Here is an 18,157-nt window from a genome sequence, read left to right on the forward strand (position 1 = left end):
TTACACGGTTTTCCCTCGGTTTTAGTCTCCGATAGGGGAAGTCAATTCATCTCCCACTTCTGGCGCAGTTGCTGTCGTCTAGCCCAAATTGATGTAAGACTTTCGACCAGTCACCATCCCCAAACTGACGGACAAACCGAAAGGACAAATCAGACACTAGAACAATATCTACGTTGCATGCTCCAACAAACTGAAAACCCCTGGAAGGATATTCTTTGGATCGCTTAATACGCTTACAACAATTCGACTCATTCTGGAACCGGGAAGACTCCTTTTTTCCTATTATACGGACACCATCCTAGAACCTCCAACTTGGATCCTCCCCAAGAATTTGAAGCACCTGCTGTGGATCACTTGCACTCAGAAATCACCCGTGCTTTTAAGGAAGCCACTGCCCATCTGCAAAGAGCTAAAGCTCAATTCAAAAAAGGAGCAGATCGACACCGTAAAGAGGCCCCTCACTACGCTGTAGGAGATCAGGTCTGGTTATCCACTAAGCACCTGCCTCTAAAAGGACCTGCACCTTCATCCCGAGATACCTTGGACCCTATCTCATATCTGCCATAATTAATCCGGTGGCTGTCAAATTGGAATTACCTACGCATATGAAAATACATCCAGTATTCCATGTCTCCTTATTAAAACCAGTACAACCAGAAACCCGATTGACTGAACTTCCAGAACCGGTTTTAGTAGATGGAGAACTTGAATTCGAAGTGAAGAACATCCTAGACTCCAAAATCTCCAAATCTAAGTTATATTATCTGGTTGATTGGAAAGGATACGGCCCCCAGGAGAGATCTTGGGAACCCTCAGAATATGTCCACGCACCTCGTCTGGTCAAGAAATTCCATCTGAATCACCCCAACAAGCCAAAACCCCCGGAGAAGACATGCTTAGGAGGGGCCTTGAGGGGGGTGCTGTCATGATCACTGTTTCCAAGGAGCCAGGACCAGCCCAACATCCTTGGAAGCAGGCCCCTAACCCTAATCCTAGGCACCAGCCGGTCCCTACTGGGACCTTTTGGACCCTGTCCTGGCGCCGGTGGCACCATGCTCATCAAAACCATCGGTCCCAGCACTGGAAGCGCCCGGCTCATAATTGGTGTGAGAGTGCTTGGGTGGACTTACCTGCAGCAGACCATGCTGCTTACTTACCAGCCACTTAGAAGCCCTCTGTGAACAGGAACTGCTTTCTTACCTGGGTGGGGCAGCTCCACTCCCTGGATACAGCACTGGAACTCTTCTGGAAACTGGAACTCTTTTCTTACCTAGGCGGGGCCGTGGAAGAAGACGCCTCATCACTCCAAGGCTATTTAAACCACACCCGATAGATGAAATGTGCTTCGCGTTATTCTGCATCTGCAGCAGAACGCTCACCGAGACTGTTCCAGCCTTTCCTCTTTCGATCCTGAACCTGCAAGAATTATACTTACCATTCCTGTATCCAGTCAACATCAGCACCTGCAAAAGACAAGAAACAACAGGTTAGCAAGACAAACTCTACACACAGTGCTTTCTCACCTGATCCATCAGCAGCGGCCGTGTCTTCACGCTGCACCTTCGCCTGCAAAGACAAAAGCATTGTTATACTTACCGGCACGCCGTGAATTCCGGATTTCTTCATTCTGCATCGCCGCCTGAGAAGACAAAGTATAGTTAAAACTTACTAGCATTCCGCTGACTCCGGCGCTGCAAACCAACATCTGAAAGACAAAAGAAAAAGACATTAAGCAGGTATTTACTCACGCCCATCACGCTCGTCGCAATAAAACGCCTGCGAATACTCCGGCGTCTCTTTAACACGAACTAAGCTGCAAGGAAAGAGACAGTTAGAGCGCTTGCCATACTTACGAATTTCCAGGCGCTTCACTCCATCTTCCATCCCAAGAGTCCTGCAATACATAAGGGAAAAGCATTATACAGAGTCTTCAATATTAACGTGCCACGCATTTAAAGACTATAAAGACAAAAGGTGTCCAGAAACTCACCGCTTGTGCAGATAACGACGGTAACCATCCTCTGAATTCAAGAGGCCAATGTTTCACCAGTGAAGGAACTGGCAACGGCACCCTGCACCAGACGCAGATGGAGAGCCCAGCATTCACCTATCTAAGGTGAGCACGTTGACCTGGGGGGGCTCTACAGAAAAGCTGGGAAGAGAGAGAGAGAGAGAGAGAGGGACATTCAACAACCCAGGCCATTTACCCCCATATTCTTTCACCTGCAGAAACCTCACTCTTCGAGTTCGACACACAGTGCGAAGAGTTTCGACCCCAGAAGCCAATCGAGTCCTGCACATCACTTTTCAAGTCACAGGCACCTTCCTGCCAAGACCCGCGCCTCCGTGGGAATCAGGTGAGCGTTACAAGGATACTGTTCCAGGTAAGCTTCGTAGTGTTCTTTCTCTCTCTGCAGGTCCTTGGTTTCAGGTAAGCTGGCATCAAAGAACTGGACACGGTGCCCACAGCAGAATAACGCAAAGCATGTTCTGCTGTTTGGGTGTGGTTTAAATAGTCTCAGGTAAAGTAGTCCAGGTAAAATAGTACCAGGCCTGCCACACAAAAAGCATTCCAGGTAAAGTAGTCCAAGGCCAGCCACACCAAAAAGACTAGACCGCATAGCTCAGATCCTTGTAACTGAGCTATGTGTGTGCCTCCATGTTGGCTGAACCCCCCCCCCCCAAGTAAATAGTCCCATTCTAATTTTGGTCTTCATGATGTTTATGAGCCTGGCGCCAAAGGTGCCAGGACTGACTCCTTGAGAGCCTTGGATGAGGTTTTAAGACCTTTGACCTGGCCCTAACTGGAAGGCTGTTTTGCCAGTGAGGGCCAGGGGCAAGGGTCATGACATTTGCCTTACCTAAAGAGTCCCCCAGCAGCTTTGCTGGATTTCTAGGATTTATTTATCCCACCTGTTAAGAGTGTGAGCCTTTTTCCCTCTCTTACTTGTGTTTTGCTTAGTGTATTTTCACTGTTTGTGTGATCTTGGGCACTGAAGCCTCACCTACTCCATGTGCACCACTTTTTGTGTGTGTTACACAGCACCTTCAGTGCAGTGACACAGGGTTGTCTTTGAGACTTCCCACTGACTCCATTTTTCTGGGGCTGACTACCGTCCCCCAGAAACCGGCAAAGTTGCCATTAACTTTATATTGTCACTTTAAACTGCAGACCCTGTACACCCCATCTTACATGGAGTACTGGAAATGGTTAATTCTTATCCCTTTTTGTCTGTGCCTCTTGGAGCCTTGTTTCGCTCCCTTAACACTAAGACTTGGCTGGTGGCAGTGGTATCTATCCTATCTTTCCTACCGCGATTATATTATATAAACGTGGTATTGTTCCAGGCTATTATAGCAGCTGCAATCAACGTACCCATACCACTGCACACTATGCACACTAACACAAATGACAGTACAGGCATAATGAACGCCTACCAACTGGAACTTTTGCACAGATGTGGGCAAAAAAAGTCAGCTACATTTTACTCGATGGAGTCCAAATGCCTGAACCTTTAAAGGGGCACAGTCTACAGATACCCAGTAGCTTTCATCTATCAAATAAAATTGAATAATGGCCATGGACCAGGGCTCTACACAACATTATAGCCCAGGTTAGTGTTGTGGCATTCCCCCATTGGCCAATTTCCTGTCCATACAAATTAGTATGGCTCGGAAGTCCTGTATGGCCCAACAATTGGCCAACATGGGGATGCAGTGTCATTCCCACGGTGTCAGTGAGCTGGGGCAGGGCTTTGAGCGGCACTCTTGTGATATGAGAAAGTACTGCTAGAGCCCTCGCACCAGCACCACGCCCCTTCTCTCCCAGGTAGTACCTGACCGATGAAGCCTGGGCACCAGAAATTCCACTTGCTGCATATCTTGGTGTGGTTGGGGTCAGATGGCTCTGATCCCTGATGATGAAATGTTTGCTGCCTCGCCCCTGCAAGCACGTTGTATTATTGTATTGTATTTGCATTTATAAAGCGCTAACCACGACCCAAAGGCATCTGAGCGCTAGCAGACATCATTGAGATGGTCAAAACCTCTGTCAAAACATAAAGGTTTTAAGAGCCTTCCGGAAAAGAAAATGATCAGATATCTCTCGCAAGTGGCAAGGGAGAGTGTTCCACAATGTCAGGCAAGAACTGAGAAAGATCACCCTCCCGCTCGGGCCTTGTGAAATCTGTGAATTTTCAGCAAAGTTTGGAAGGATGAGCGCAAAGCTCTAGAAGGAGTATAACGCATTAGTTTGGATTGAAGAAAATGTGGTCCAGATTGCTGAATAGCACAATGTGTTATACAGAGAACCTTAAAATTGATTTGACTTTTAACTGGGAGTCAATGAAGCTGATGGAATAAAGGGGAGGCATGCGCAAACCATGCTGCTTTGAGCGCTAAACGTGCTGCTGAGTTCTGTATACGTTGAAGACTTTGGACCAGAAACTCGGGTTGACAAGATAAATGCCATTACAATAGTCCAGAGATCCCATAATAGAGGCAGTAACTACTGTAGATCGACATTTTGATGGAATAAAAGGAAAAACCTTCTTGAGAAGTTTAAGGTTAAGAAAGACTGAATTGCAAACCGAAGAAATCTGAGCTTCTCTCAAGCCTATGGAAAGAGGTTTTACGCGTAGACTCTTAACTGATGCACTTGGGGCTGTACAGGATCCCAAGGAATCAGGCCAAAAATCAGTATTCCACGATGCAGATTTGTTGGAAGATCCGAACACCCCAAATCTCGGTTTTCTCTCCATTTAATTTCAGCCAATTGCTGGACATCAAGTTACCTATTGCTGATAGACATGCTCTAAGTCTAGAGGGTATTTTGTATTTCGTTTATTTGTAAAGCAATCCAAGCCCAATGGCATCTGGGTGCATTTCGTACATGGCAAAGGTTACAGACTGTACAGTGACATAGATATAGTTTATACAATTACAATACTGAGGTTGCATATTTTCAGGTATATATTTTTTACACATAATGATAAAGCAGCGAAGCGCTGATACATACATTTAGTAAGTTGCTGAAAGTTTGGCTAGTGCGCCAATGGGTGTCTAGTATTCCTGGGCAAGGAACCATGTTGTTGCTTTACTCCTGAATGGGTGGTAGGTGTGTTCAGTTCTTAGTGGTAGGGGTAGAATGTTCCATAATTTGGCTGCTAGGGCGAGACAGCGGCTGCCTCCAGCCTTTTGTAGCTAAAGCTAGGGATTTTGAGGCAGTGTGACTGCGCAGATCTGGTCGGGCGATTTGAGGTATTCCGTAAGAAGTTATTGGTCAGGTATCTGGGTGCTAGATTTGCGAGACACTTATGAGTGAGTGAGAGGGTTTTGAAGGTAATCCTTTGCTGGACCGATAGCCAGTTCAGGTTGCGTCTTGACTCGGATATATGTTGGGATCTGTATATATTCAGTGCTGACCTAATGGCCTTGTTTTGTAAAACTTGTATCTTGTTCAGGTTCTGTTGACTGGTTCCAAGGTAGAGTGCATTACAGTAGTCCAGTTTGGAGAGTACTAGAGCTATTACTATGGAGATACAGCTATGTGTGGTGAGGAATGGTCTGCAGGCTGTAATTAGAGGGTGGATCAGAATCTGGAGAATTGAGTCGGATGACCAGCTGTGTGTCATCAGCATATGGGCAAAAGCATACCTCATAAGACAAAATTAGATCTGCAAAAGGGTGTAAGTAAAGATTGCAAAGAAGTGGAGACAGAGAAGAACCTTGAGGGAAACCAAAGGAAATGGCTAACAGGGATAGTGAAAAAAAAAATAAGGACACTGTTTGTGTTTGATCCGATAGGAAAGAGGAAAACCATGCCAGGGTAGCTCCGGTGACTCCGGCGTTCTCTAAGCGCTGGTGCAGAATGCAATGATCAACCATATCAAAGGCCGTGGAGTGGTCAAGGAGAATCAAGACTCCCACCTCTCTGTGATAAAGAGATAAAGCTACAAAATCCAGAATGGAAACATTCACTGACTCCATACCCATTAAAGGTCTGAAACCAGATTGATGTGGATGAAGAAGATGGTTGGATTCCAGAAACCTCAAGAGCTGTGGGGTAATAATAGCTTCCATGAGCTTCATGGGAATTGGCAAAAGAGATATAGTCAGGTAATTGGCTGGAGAGGATGGATTAAGTTGAGGCTTCTTTCAAAACGGAGTAACCAATGCATGTTTTAGAGGGACAGCAATGAAACCACTAGTAAAGGAATAGTGAAGAGCTGTGCTAAACAAAGAAATAGTGTCCGCCAGTAGAGATTGAATTAGAGGGAGGGTAAAAGGATCAAGCAGGGAGGCAAATTTAAGCTTACATAATGCAGATAAAATAGCCTCATCAGTGACAGGTTCAAACCTAAATGGATCCAAAGTAACACAGATAGTAAATGTGCCTAATAGCTGGGTAGAAACTAAAACATTAGATGCACAGACTCTAATGAGTGTCAGATCTTGTTATTTTTTTAAACAAAAAAAGATGAATGGAGCCACAGACAGTTTGTGAGCGGGACAGGTCAACCACAGGAGATGATGTAGAAGAAAGTTCCTAGGTATAACTCTTAAAAGTTCTCAAGAGGACAAGTTGCCGAAATTATGCACTCTGCATAGTGCGGAGATTTAGCTGATAATACCTGCTTGGTAGTGTAAGAGAACCTGTTTATACTCTTCTTTGGCCTCCATATCATAGCAGGTGCTCCATTTGCATTCCGTCTGACGGCATATCTGTTTAAGTGATCTAAGGTCTGAGGAAACAACGGGGTGTATGGCTTAGATCTACTAAAGCCGGCCTAAACTGGAGCAAGGAGATCTGCAGTAGTTGTCATGGCTTTTAGTAAGGCATGAGTTTTAGTAAGGCAGTACATGGATCAGATGGTCATTATTCATAAAGTGACTCGTATTTGATCTCAAAAGCTCAGCTACCTGAACCAAGGGAACATCCTTCCAGCAGCGCCAGTCATGGCAGATCTTAAAATTAGAGTGATAAAATGGGAGACACATTAAGAAAGGGAGATGAAAATGGTTAGACCAGGTGACGGGCAATGGTTTAAAACTAGCCGTGAAAGATGTGTTTGAAAAGTTCAAGTCAAGAGTATTTGCCATAACATGGGTGGAAAGATGATTACATAAATAAAGTTGAAAATCAGATAATGCAGCACTTAGATTTGTAGCATGAAAATCTGTAATATTGTTGGGCTAGACATTAAACTCACTCATCAAAATCAAATTAGAACATATTAAAGCAAGATCAGCAATCAATAGAGTGAAATCATTCACAGAATTGGCTTTTGGGCACGGCAGAGGACTGTAGACAAGCAGAATATAAATATGAACAGCAAAGTTACAAATAAGCTGAATGAGAACCAAAAACAGTTCGCAGGGCACATTGTGTGCTAAAGAAATTGTAGAACAATTCAAAGATGCCAAATAAATCATAGCAAGGCCTCCTCCAGGGGAAGAGTTAGAGCGGTCAAGATGTATGATAATGTAAGTAGACGGGAGGAGCTGAGCGATGCCAGTGCCAGACTATGCAGTAAACCAGGTTCCGCTTAAACATAAGTTGTCAGGTTGATGATCCATTAAAAGAGAATAAATATTGTCTCAATGGGCCACTTTAGATCTAGCACTAATCAAAAGACCTGCTAAGGAGGGAGCTGATGACAAATATGCATCACCCTGTTTAAACTCCTTACTTTAAGTAGACATGGTAGTTTTACAAGGAAGAGAAGACGGACATAGAACCCCAGATAAACAGCCAGGTGGAAAATGAGTGGAGACAGGAGCGAAGGACAGCAGTTCATCACGAGAATGTGAGGTGGTAGTATCAGCTCGATAAACATGGCACTGCGCTCTAGAAACGAAAAATAAATTGGGGATTTTCCCTGCCAAAACCCATTGACCCCAGACCGTCTGCATTACTTTGCTGGGCCGCACCTGGCAAATGCAGCTGTTTTTAAGTCATAATCCCAGAGTCCAGGACCCGTGTTGCCCTTATTAGGTCCCCTGCCACATTTGACTCCCGTAAAACCCCTTGCGCAGGGGAAGGCTGGACCGCGCTTGTGCACTGCTGGCGCTCACACCATTACACTATTTATGCACATGGTCCCTGTCACCATTCCAAGATGGCCACTATATGCAGACCCTACCAGACATCCAATATAGCCACATGGTGTCCCCACAGCCAGTATTATCACAATGTGCTCCAGTTCCCAAGAAGTGATCTGGGGCTATAAAAACCACACCCTGGGGCCCTCGCCTTTGCTTCGTGTTACATCTGTTCGTGAGCAACAGTATGCTTACCGTGCTCCTGCACCAAGACCGGACCAAATCTCAGCCGCGACCTGCACCTTCAAGGAAAGAAAGACAGATAGTTCTCAGCAAAAACTTCACTTCCGAGTACCCAGACCTAAGAGGCAATACTCACCATCAACTGCAGACATTCTAGCTGGTGTGTTCTAACCTCATGAGCCTGCGCCTCCAACAAAGACAAAAAGAAGGTGTTAGTTAACATAGTCTACGGAGTAGCAAAAATCCTTGTAAGCGCTAGCCACATAGTTCGCGCTCGCAGCAGGAGAACGCGCTCATAGCAGGAGAAGGAATTTGCAATATAATGCACAGCACAAACAGAGCGCAGATAGCGAAAAGGAGAAACACACGAACTGAACAGCACAAGGACAGGTTATAAGACTCCTGGAAGGAAAGGAAAGCAGTAAGTGCAAATCAGGAAGTACCGAAGGACTTTAGACATTAAAGGAGCTTCACTCCTCAAGCACCTTAGCAGCCACAGCAGGCCTGGTGAGCAACAACCAGTGAAGTAACTGGCAACGGGTGCAAGCAAAAGATCTTGACACTGCAGCAGTTACAACCTAGCAGTGAGTTCAGCCTTACTCTCACAGAGCATAAGGGTTAAGGGGTAGTTAGGGGGTTAATGGCTTGGAACTAATTGTGCTTTTGGTCCTAGAGGAGGAAGTCTGCAGCTACCACTGACATCATTCGAACCAGGGGTTCCAGCCCACTGCTCCCGCTACACAACCTCGGGGTTCACACTAAAGCCAGTACTTCCAGCCCCTACTACCTTAAGCATGGTACTGTATCTCCTTACCATGATGCATGGGCTTAGGGTGGTGAGTAGTGTGGAATGCACAACAAGAGACTTGGATGCTTCCGCAAGGTATCAGGTAAGTGTTACACATACCTGGAGTTTTAGGCCCATAGCGCCAGTAAAGCCTTCATGCTAGGTCTATACAGCGTATTTAACCTGACACCAGAGATGGAGCATTTAGAAATAACTCACAGACGACCAAACACATGTAGCACTCCAACACCTGCTCCACCAGCATACATGAGCAGGATCTGAAACAATGGGCCAGATACCGCACCTACTCAAACTGCACTTAATCTGAAAACGGGACAGCAGGGCCTGATTCTATAAAACAAGTACAAATACAAAAGTGCTCACCTCGTTCCCATCCATCCTCCTTTCTCGGGCAGCGTTTGAATATTATCCAGGTGAGTATTTTGATGATAAGGCGATGCAAATTGAGCTTGTTAAAAAATATATATTCAGCAACAGTGTTCACTACTACTACCCACACATTGGACTAACTCATCAAACTGGCCTTCATGGCATATGGCAGGTGGAAACCATTGGGATGGAGGCAGAGAGGATGTCTATGAACAGTTTATCCATTCACATACACACCCACTTCTGTAAGCCTTTATAAAGACCTTGAGATTTACCATGAGAACATCTATCAGATATACAAGGTATATCATAATCGAGGTACCTGCTAACCAGATACTTGTTCTTCTGCTTGCTGAATTATCTTATCTGTTCGCCAAAGTATGGGTAAGTCAACGAATTACTTCCCTATGTTCATTGATCGTTACTATGAACGTTTATGTAAATTTCAACCTAATCTACCCAGGATTTTAACATTCATGTATCTCAAAAACTTCGGCACTAGCGATTAGTTCAGGTATTTTCTTCTCAGTAACTACCACAATTCATCACTGTGTGTTATAGTAGAATGTGCAGTATAACAATTGTATGAAAAAGTTGTTGCAGAGTTCACTCGACTAGGTTACACAGCTTTTCTTTCTTTATTTTAATTAAACCTTTAAGACAAATCTCTGGTGCAAATTCCTTTATTCACATTCATCCAGTATTATTTGTGCTAATAGTTCATATTTCTTTATACAGCTCTCATGCACTTTTCAAGAATGCCATCATGTGTGACATGTTTCAAAGCTATCCTGTATGTATTCCCAAAGGATATTGATTCAATAAGAAGATGCCTTAGAAATTGCAGTTGTAAAGTGGATGAGATTGAAAAGAAGGCCTGGGAAATCATAACCGACATGAGGGCTAATCGATTCCGAATTTGCGGCCTGCACTTTACTGAGGATATGTACGACCAGTCAAGGTACACAAAAACACGTCTCCTGCAAGTTCTTCCTAAATTGCTTCCAAATGGCATCCCAACTAAATTTCCACAGGCGGCTGTTGAGGTGAGGTTGAGTTTATGTTTGTTGGTAAGTAGGACGATGGTCTGCATTAGTAAGTATTATCTTCCACTTGTTAATCTACATCAATGTTCCATTACTCAATTTTCCATATTGACCCAATTCAACAGAAGTGTCAAATATTTCATCTTAGTATACTTCATCTTTCATCGCTTTCTGGAGCCTCTAAACAATAAATGTGATCCTTGATGAAAACGTCCACAGTGCCCCTTGGAAATTATGTTTTGAGAAATGTGTTGGTTGACATACCCTTCTTTACTTAGAGCACATTGATGGAAGCACTGACCCTCGTAAGCGACAAAACCAAAGACACACCTTCTATCCCAATGTTGAGCACTACCGACCTGCACAAAGGGAAATGTTATAGATTTGCATAAGGCCACATTTCAAGTGCTCATTTTCCTTTTCCATTGTACTATTTTTTGACTATGTGCTGAAAATGAAGGAGCTAGATTCTGCATCAATTTCTTTTCCAGAGTCAACATCAACCTCAATCACCTACCAAGTAATTATATCACAGTACTCTTTTTATGCAATTGAACTACTTGCATGTGGTATGCTTTTAATGTAAACATGTCCAAATGTATTATGTGCAGTACTGGTTATTTGTACAAAGAGGCAGGTATGGATGTGTGTACGTGTGTACCATTGTCTGCATTATTTTTTTTTCAGTTGATTATGTACCTTCTTCTGCACTGCATTTTTTCTGTTCCATTTCATTTTTTAATCCATATTAAAACAAGTGCTGTATTGTAGGTGGATGGTGGAACTTTGACTACTATCACTTCCTCCTTTGGAACAGGTACACTTTCAAGAATCAGATTTCATCCAACATACATATGATATACTTTGAGACAGGAATGTATGTAACTGTTTAAAACTTTTCTGATTTTGGTTGTAATGTTGGTTGTACTACTTAGCTTGGATGTGCTCTGTCGAATGCAGACTTTTAATGTGCACTTTGGTTAACATTTAACATGTTTTTGTATGTGACTCTATTCAAGGCATGTACTCCCGATGTGGACATAGAAGAGGCGCATGGAACAGAGGTATACATATATGAAGTAAAATTGGGCATCACATTGCATTATGAATACATTTTAATTGTGTTGCTATCGTTTCCAGTCAGTCTAGTTGTTTTTGATTTGTAGATATGTACTTATGTTTGTTTGCTTTGAAATTATATTTGCTGTATTAAAACCATGTAACAACGTTTTTTTTGTAGCTTGATGTCGCCGTCTGCAACGAGAAGGCCACTTTTTTGAACCAAATCAAGAAACCAAGGGTAAAGAACATACCAGTTTGTTTTGCACAAGCTTTTGAGCAGATGTTTTAGTCATTGTAGGTTTTTAGTTGCAACATTGTATGTTCTGTATGTGTGCAATACATTGAGCATCTTCTTCTATTCATTGTTTTAGAAGCCCAGAAGTAAGAGGAGTATAAAGACGCAGACATTGCTTGAAACCAAAGATGTCGCTTGCTAAACAGATTTCTCATTGGAGCAACTAATCTCTCAGGCGCAGCGTGGCACAGTCAACAAGCAGATAAGTGATGTATATGTCCAGTGGCCGGAAAATGAATGGAATGTCACATGAAACCCTTAAAAAGTCATTCTGCTTCATTGCTACTTTGTGCCAACTCGAACACACGCAAATGAAGAAAGTGATGACGCATTGCAACTGCTTGCCAACCCCTTCCCACAATCTACACCCGCTAAAAATGTTCTACCCAAAATACATCAAATGTTACCTGTTTCTCCAATTCATGTCGAATTATCGCAGCATGAACTGACAGAGGTTGAAGCTTAAACGTAATTGACTCATGAACTTGCTCAAGATCTTGACTTCAGTTTTCCAAGTCTTGAGGTTATGTCCACCACCGTTAACTCACAAAACACAGGACCGCAGGACGATTGGCTATTAAAGGAGCAAAAGTACATTGTGTTCGATAGATGCCTTATAGAGATTGTATAAATGCTGAAATGTGATCATAAAATCAGGGGCAAGGTATGAGGGGAGCCATTGGCGAATGTGTCTCGTGCATTACAAGGCACCAACCTGAAAATCTATGCAACCTGTGTCCACCTCCATAATACATATTCATGGTCTGCTCAACCGATACTCAGCAAAGTGCCAGCTGGGAATCTACTTTGTTCAGCAGCTTTACTGTTCAGCTGATTGACTTTAAGCAAGATTTCCAGTTTTTGTCAGTTTGTGGGTCTTGAGTTCCTTGCTAAAACTCAATACTACATATACCAATGCGAATTATATTAAAGCTATTAGTCATGCTTGGAATGTCGAACAGATGTCAATGGACAGTACAGTCTCTGAGGAAAATACTGGACTGTCACACTGTCTGTCACCAGCTAGCCAGAAATGTTTGCCAAAGTACTGCACTTACCACTTTCAAGACAGGGAAAGTAAAACAATTGTGATTTTGGTGGTGGTGCAGGTGTCTGAATGTTCATCGTCTGTGGCCATGGAGAAACATGGTTTCATCAAATCCATTCAACTTCTGCAATCCAGGGGAATGGAAATAGACCTGATAGCCACTGACAGGCCCGTTTCAATAGCAAAGGCCATGCGAGAGCAGTTTCCACATATTCAGCATCAATTTGAAGTATGGCACGTTGCAAAATCAATCAATAAAATAATTACAGCTGCTGGGAAAAAGAAGGGTTCTGAAAACCTTATAAAATGGTGTCAGTCCATCAACAACCAACTTTGGCGGAGCTCCAAAACCTGTGATGGATCTGTGGAAATTCTACTTGAGAGTTATTAATTCAGAGTTATTGGTTTATACTTTGCCTAGTGTCAGAGTTTCACTAGATCATACAAATATATTAGGGGTCATTACAAGGTTGCCGGTCCGGAAACAACAGTGCCAGTAAGCTTGCCGGTACCATTGTTTCCGGACCGGCAAACTACTAGTTCTGCGAGCGGGTGCCTTTTGGCCCGCCAGGTCTCACCTGGCTGGCGGAAAGGCACCTGATCGCAGACCTTGAAGGATGCATCGGCACCATTCATGAATGGTGCCGGTGCATCCGTCCTCCACATTCTCATTGAGTCCAATGGGACTCGAATTGGAATGGGTAATTATATTTTCTGGCGCCCGGCAATGGGCACATACCTGGACCGCTGGGGCCGTAATGTCCCGGTAAGTCCCCATTGCTGGGCGCCTGAAAAAAAATGACTCTGGCGGCAGCTGGCCCGTTTTTACCAGCACAGCATGAGGCCCATTGTCTAGCTCATTCTAGTATGTGATTTCTTACAGAATTAAAAAAAAGATATCACAAAGGTTCTCTGAATACAGAGTGAATGTTGGTGCCTTTCAAAAGGCCACAGCACCAGTAATGACATTACACACAGTGTCTAAACACGCGCAGTGGATTGGTAAAACAGTGTACATAACAGTACTACATAGGGGATTGAAGGCTACAGTTGTTTTTTTGCTCATCCATCTATAGTTTACAGTATGTGTAAGCTGGGCTCATCTCTCCATGTAGCGAAGGTAAGGTCTATCGAACTCTCAAAAGTTACATTGTCAAAGGTACGATAATATGCTAGACCAACTACTACATCAACGCTTGGTGGCATGAAACAGCTCTGGAGGAGAGTGCGGTTGAGTTTATGTGGAATTTCCTTTGAGGGCTGATATACACAGGTGTGTTGCAGCAACACAAACAATTTGTGAATGTTCACAGTTTAATGTGACGTAACATATTTTTATATGGATGTTTGAAACTGTCCTTCCTGTTCTGAAACACTGTCATGAATCATTGCCGTTTTCCTTTTTATTTCCCTGCATTCTTTTTCTAAATCGAAACCTAAACGTCTTTGCCTTAGAACAGGACAAGTGCCTTTTTGTTATTTGGCCTTGAACGCTAGAAAAAAATGATAACATTTAGTATATTGAGAGTGTAGATTCCAAATGTTAGTTTGCACTTGTGCGATACATCGTACAGAGCCGTTGCTCATCAACAGAACCTGACCATGGAATTTCCAGAATTATGTAAATTCAAGTTTACATAAAATTATTAGTGGGATTCAAAACGACTACAGTGCTTTATGCATAATAACTAATTAAACAAACACCACCTGTATGCAGGGTAGTGATATCTAAACCTCTTTGTCCCTCAGAACATACTGTTGTATTGTAGAGCTTCATGAAGTCTGAGCAGGGGGTGGGTGGGGAAACATTGTGTGCACTGGGATCGCTTTTCGATCAGTTATCTTACCAGCTTCATTATAATGACATCTGTCTGTGGTTCAACCTAAATGGTTGCAATGTTTGTTCTTTGTTTTCTCCATGTGGTTCTCCATCCCATTGGGAGTTATACTTACTTCATACCGCCCAACTTGTATGCAACTCGTGGTCTTATGTACTACACCATATTTTCATGCATGTGTTAAATATTTGTTGTTTTGTGCTTATGATTAGGTTTCAAACAGTTATGAGTTATACAGTAACTTGTTACATTAGAGTACAGAACGGCTACTGAAATGTATTTTTATTGTGTTTTGTTCGCAGATATTTTGTACCGTACTGCCTGTGCCATAGCTTCCAGGTCCCAGTTGATGGATTCTTCAATCAATACTAGAGTATTACCATAAGCAGTGTTTTTTTGATCACCGTTATCTAGGACGACCGACATGGGCTGATCTGTCCTTTGGTGGTTCCGGCAAATAGGAGCAACCTGTCAGCATTCCTGATGTAGTAAAGTGCAGAAGCGACAGTGGTGGGCTTGAAAGTGCAAATAATCTATTTCTTCTCCCACACGGAGCACCAAGTAGGACATTCAAATGTTTTGCTGTTGTACCATATGGAAACACAAGGACACAGAACATTTGTCGTTCGTCGTAATCTGCGTGGCTTGAGAGTCATGCAATGTTCGTTATCCCTAAGTTACCTGGGAAATAAAAACATTGTTAGTTTCCCAGAGTTTATAATTTCTTGTGAATGTTCTTTGAAAAATAAAAGTACTTGTTACATTGGGGACTATTGATGTATTCTTAAGAAATTCTATATTCAAATGCTATTTAGGGCTAGACAGAGAAGGTACTCTCTGTGTGAGGATATTTGTATTCATCTTGTGTTTATCTTCCGGTTTCTGTAGGCGTGGATGATGACGTGGCACGTTGGGCTACGCTGGCCATGAACGTAACGAAAATAGGTGGAGCAGAACATTCGGACATGTGATGTCAGCTTCAGGGGTGGGTAATATGATTTATTGCCACGAGCGTACTTGAATTTAGGATGATCGATCCATGGATAAGATTAGCACAAGATGGCTGTGCCAAACATGTTGTTTTCCAATGTGTAAAAGTGAGGAAAACGAAGGTAAAATGCATAGGAAGATTTTTTATGATCGATCCCAGTATGTTTAACACAACCAGTGGTAGTCCAGGGATTGGGCAGGCATTTATAATTGCAAGAGTAGATGGGATCTCCTGTTCCACACCATTGGGTGGTCTGGTGGCAACTACCACCTGCACCTCCGTCATTGCCAAGTCCTCAATCCTAACCAGCCAACTGGTTACCTGCACTTCTAGATTGTCTTTTTTTCGGTTGCATCGCTTTCTTTCGTGCTTTCCAAGAATTAGATGGCAGCACGGGTTTACCAGTTGAGTTCAGGATGTTATCCGAGGCAGTAGCACTGACATAGCAATCGGCATTTGAAGAGACTTTTGTGCACTTTTTTAAGCGCTTAGCCAGTCTCCTCTCCCTCCGTGTCAAATACATTGTTTTATGAACTCCAATTACACTGTCTGCCAGATTGTCAACAATTAGCCCATCTGACACTCTGTTAGCAGATGGTTTTCCCTTGGGTATATTAACAGTCAACCCTTTGTCTTCTGTTTGTGTTCTAGGAGAATTTTCCTCATTAAGTAGCTACAGTATATCCGATGTGATCTTGCCATTCTGCTTAACTTCCTCTTGTATTGACTCACATAGTGTAAGCAGAATTTTTACTACAAACTGTAGCACCCCAATATTCAATTTGGCTGTTGAGAACATGTTTGCACTATTTTTGCTGTCCTTGATAATCGTAGATTCTGATGCCCCCAATAAATTACTGCCTGTCTCCACTAGGAGATTAGGGGATGCCAAAATTCTCTGTGACTGCTCCTGTATTGCCTGGATAGCTGACCCTGGGAGGGGTGGGGGTCAGATCTCTCAGAACCGGCTCTGCATCCCTATCATCCAGAATGATAGATTTGCCAGAGAACGTCAGTGTAGCATCTTGCAGGGTGTAACAAAGAGCCAGGAGCGAAATGTTATCAATATCATCATAGTTGGAACAGATTTCCTGCCGTGACCTCATTATTATTAATGGAATCCCCTTTAGGACCTTCTTTCCCCCGATTGTCAGCGGTTTCTGGATGGCAAAACGTTGTGCATTTACCACAAGAGGAGACCTGTGATTCATTGGGAGCACAGGAAACTATATTTGCCATCACAGGGTGGGCCATGTTCTCCTCTTTGCTATATGGCTTCCCCTTTCTCAAATTGTAAACCCTGATTTAACTGGTTGCTTTTCCTGGCATGTTTATGTAGTGGGTAAGGAGCAGACTACCTTTTGCCTTAAAAACACACTTTTCCAACCAACGTTCCAAAATGGCTTACCCAACTACACAATTTATTTGACAATCACGAGTATTGTGTCAGCCGAAGTCAACAAGTTACTCACAAACTCCAAATTCTCAATAGGAAAAAACTAATCAGCATACAGGCTCACTCAAGTCAGTGGGCAGGTAAACAGAGCCTTGGTGTGCCTTTCCACCAGCACTTGAGATTTGGGCCCAGTATCTCTGCTCCAAAGCCTCAAACACCAGTATGCTTTGTCTCCGCACTTCGATAAAAGTGATACACTGCTTCCAACTAGCAAGCAGACCTGCAGAAAACAACAAAGCTGCCACTCACCATGGGCTTACCCCAGCTCTGTAACTGACCTTGGCCCAAAAACGTGCAAAAAACAGCTTGGAAAACAGGGGAGCTGCCGACATACTAGTGTGCCACCCTTGCTCCTTATCCTCAGATTCCCAGGCTTCCAAGCTCCTGGGCGCTTCCCTCAAGGCTTTGCTACGAGCTTCACCATTACACTGCTGCTTGCCACCGCTATGGCTCTCACTTCAGCCCGCAGCCCATAGGAAAGGACCTCTCAGGACGCTATGTCAAGCCGCACCTCATAGGAACTGAATGAACAGGAAGTGAAACAGTGGCCACTTCTGACACAATCCGAAATTGAATTACAGGTGTCTGAGCAAATAAATATTAGAAACTCATCCCCAAGAGTGGTGCCTTTTCTGCCTATTTTTTATAAAGCACCTGGTTCCCAAGAGAGATTAGGGGGGTAATTCATAGAATATCGCGCACAAGTGGCGCACGTGGCTGGCGCACAGTGTGCGCATGCGAATCTCTGCGCCAGCGGCGTGCGCTAAAATCCATTTCCGCGCACAGCGTATTCAGGGATTTTAGCTACCAAAACCAGCCGTGGCGCACAGTGGTGCAGCGACCCTGCAGCAGCGCCAGTTACGCCCCCAAGAACGCCCCTAGCGCAAGGAAAAGCCATCAAAATCACCAATCCAGCGCAAAGGGCTACGCTAACCCTGGACCAGGGCTGCCAAACAGC

This window comes from Ambystoma mexicanum, chromosome 8 (genome assembly GCF_040938575.1).
Source record: "Ambystoma mexicanum isolate Mex_15411 chromosome 8, UKY_AmexF1_1, whole genome shotgun sequence".
Classification (NCBI taxonomy): domain Eukaryota; kingdom Metazoa; phylum Chordata; class Amphibia; order Caudata; family Ambystomatidae; genus Ambystoma; species Ambystoma mexicanum.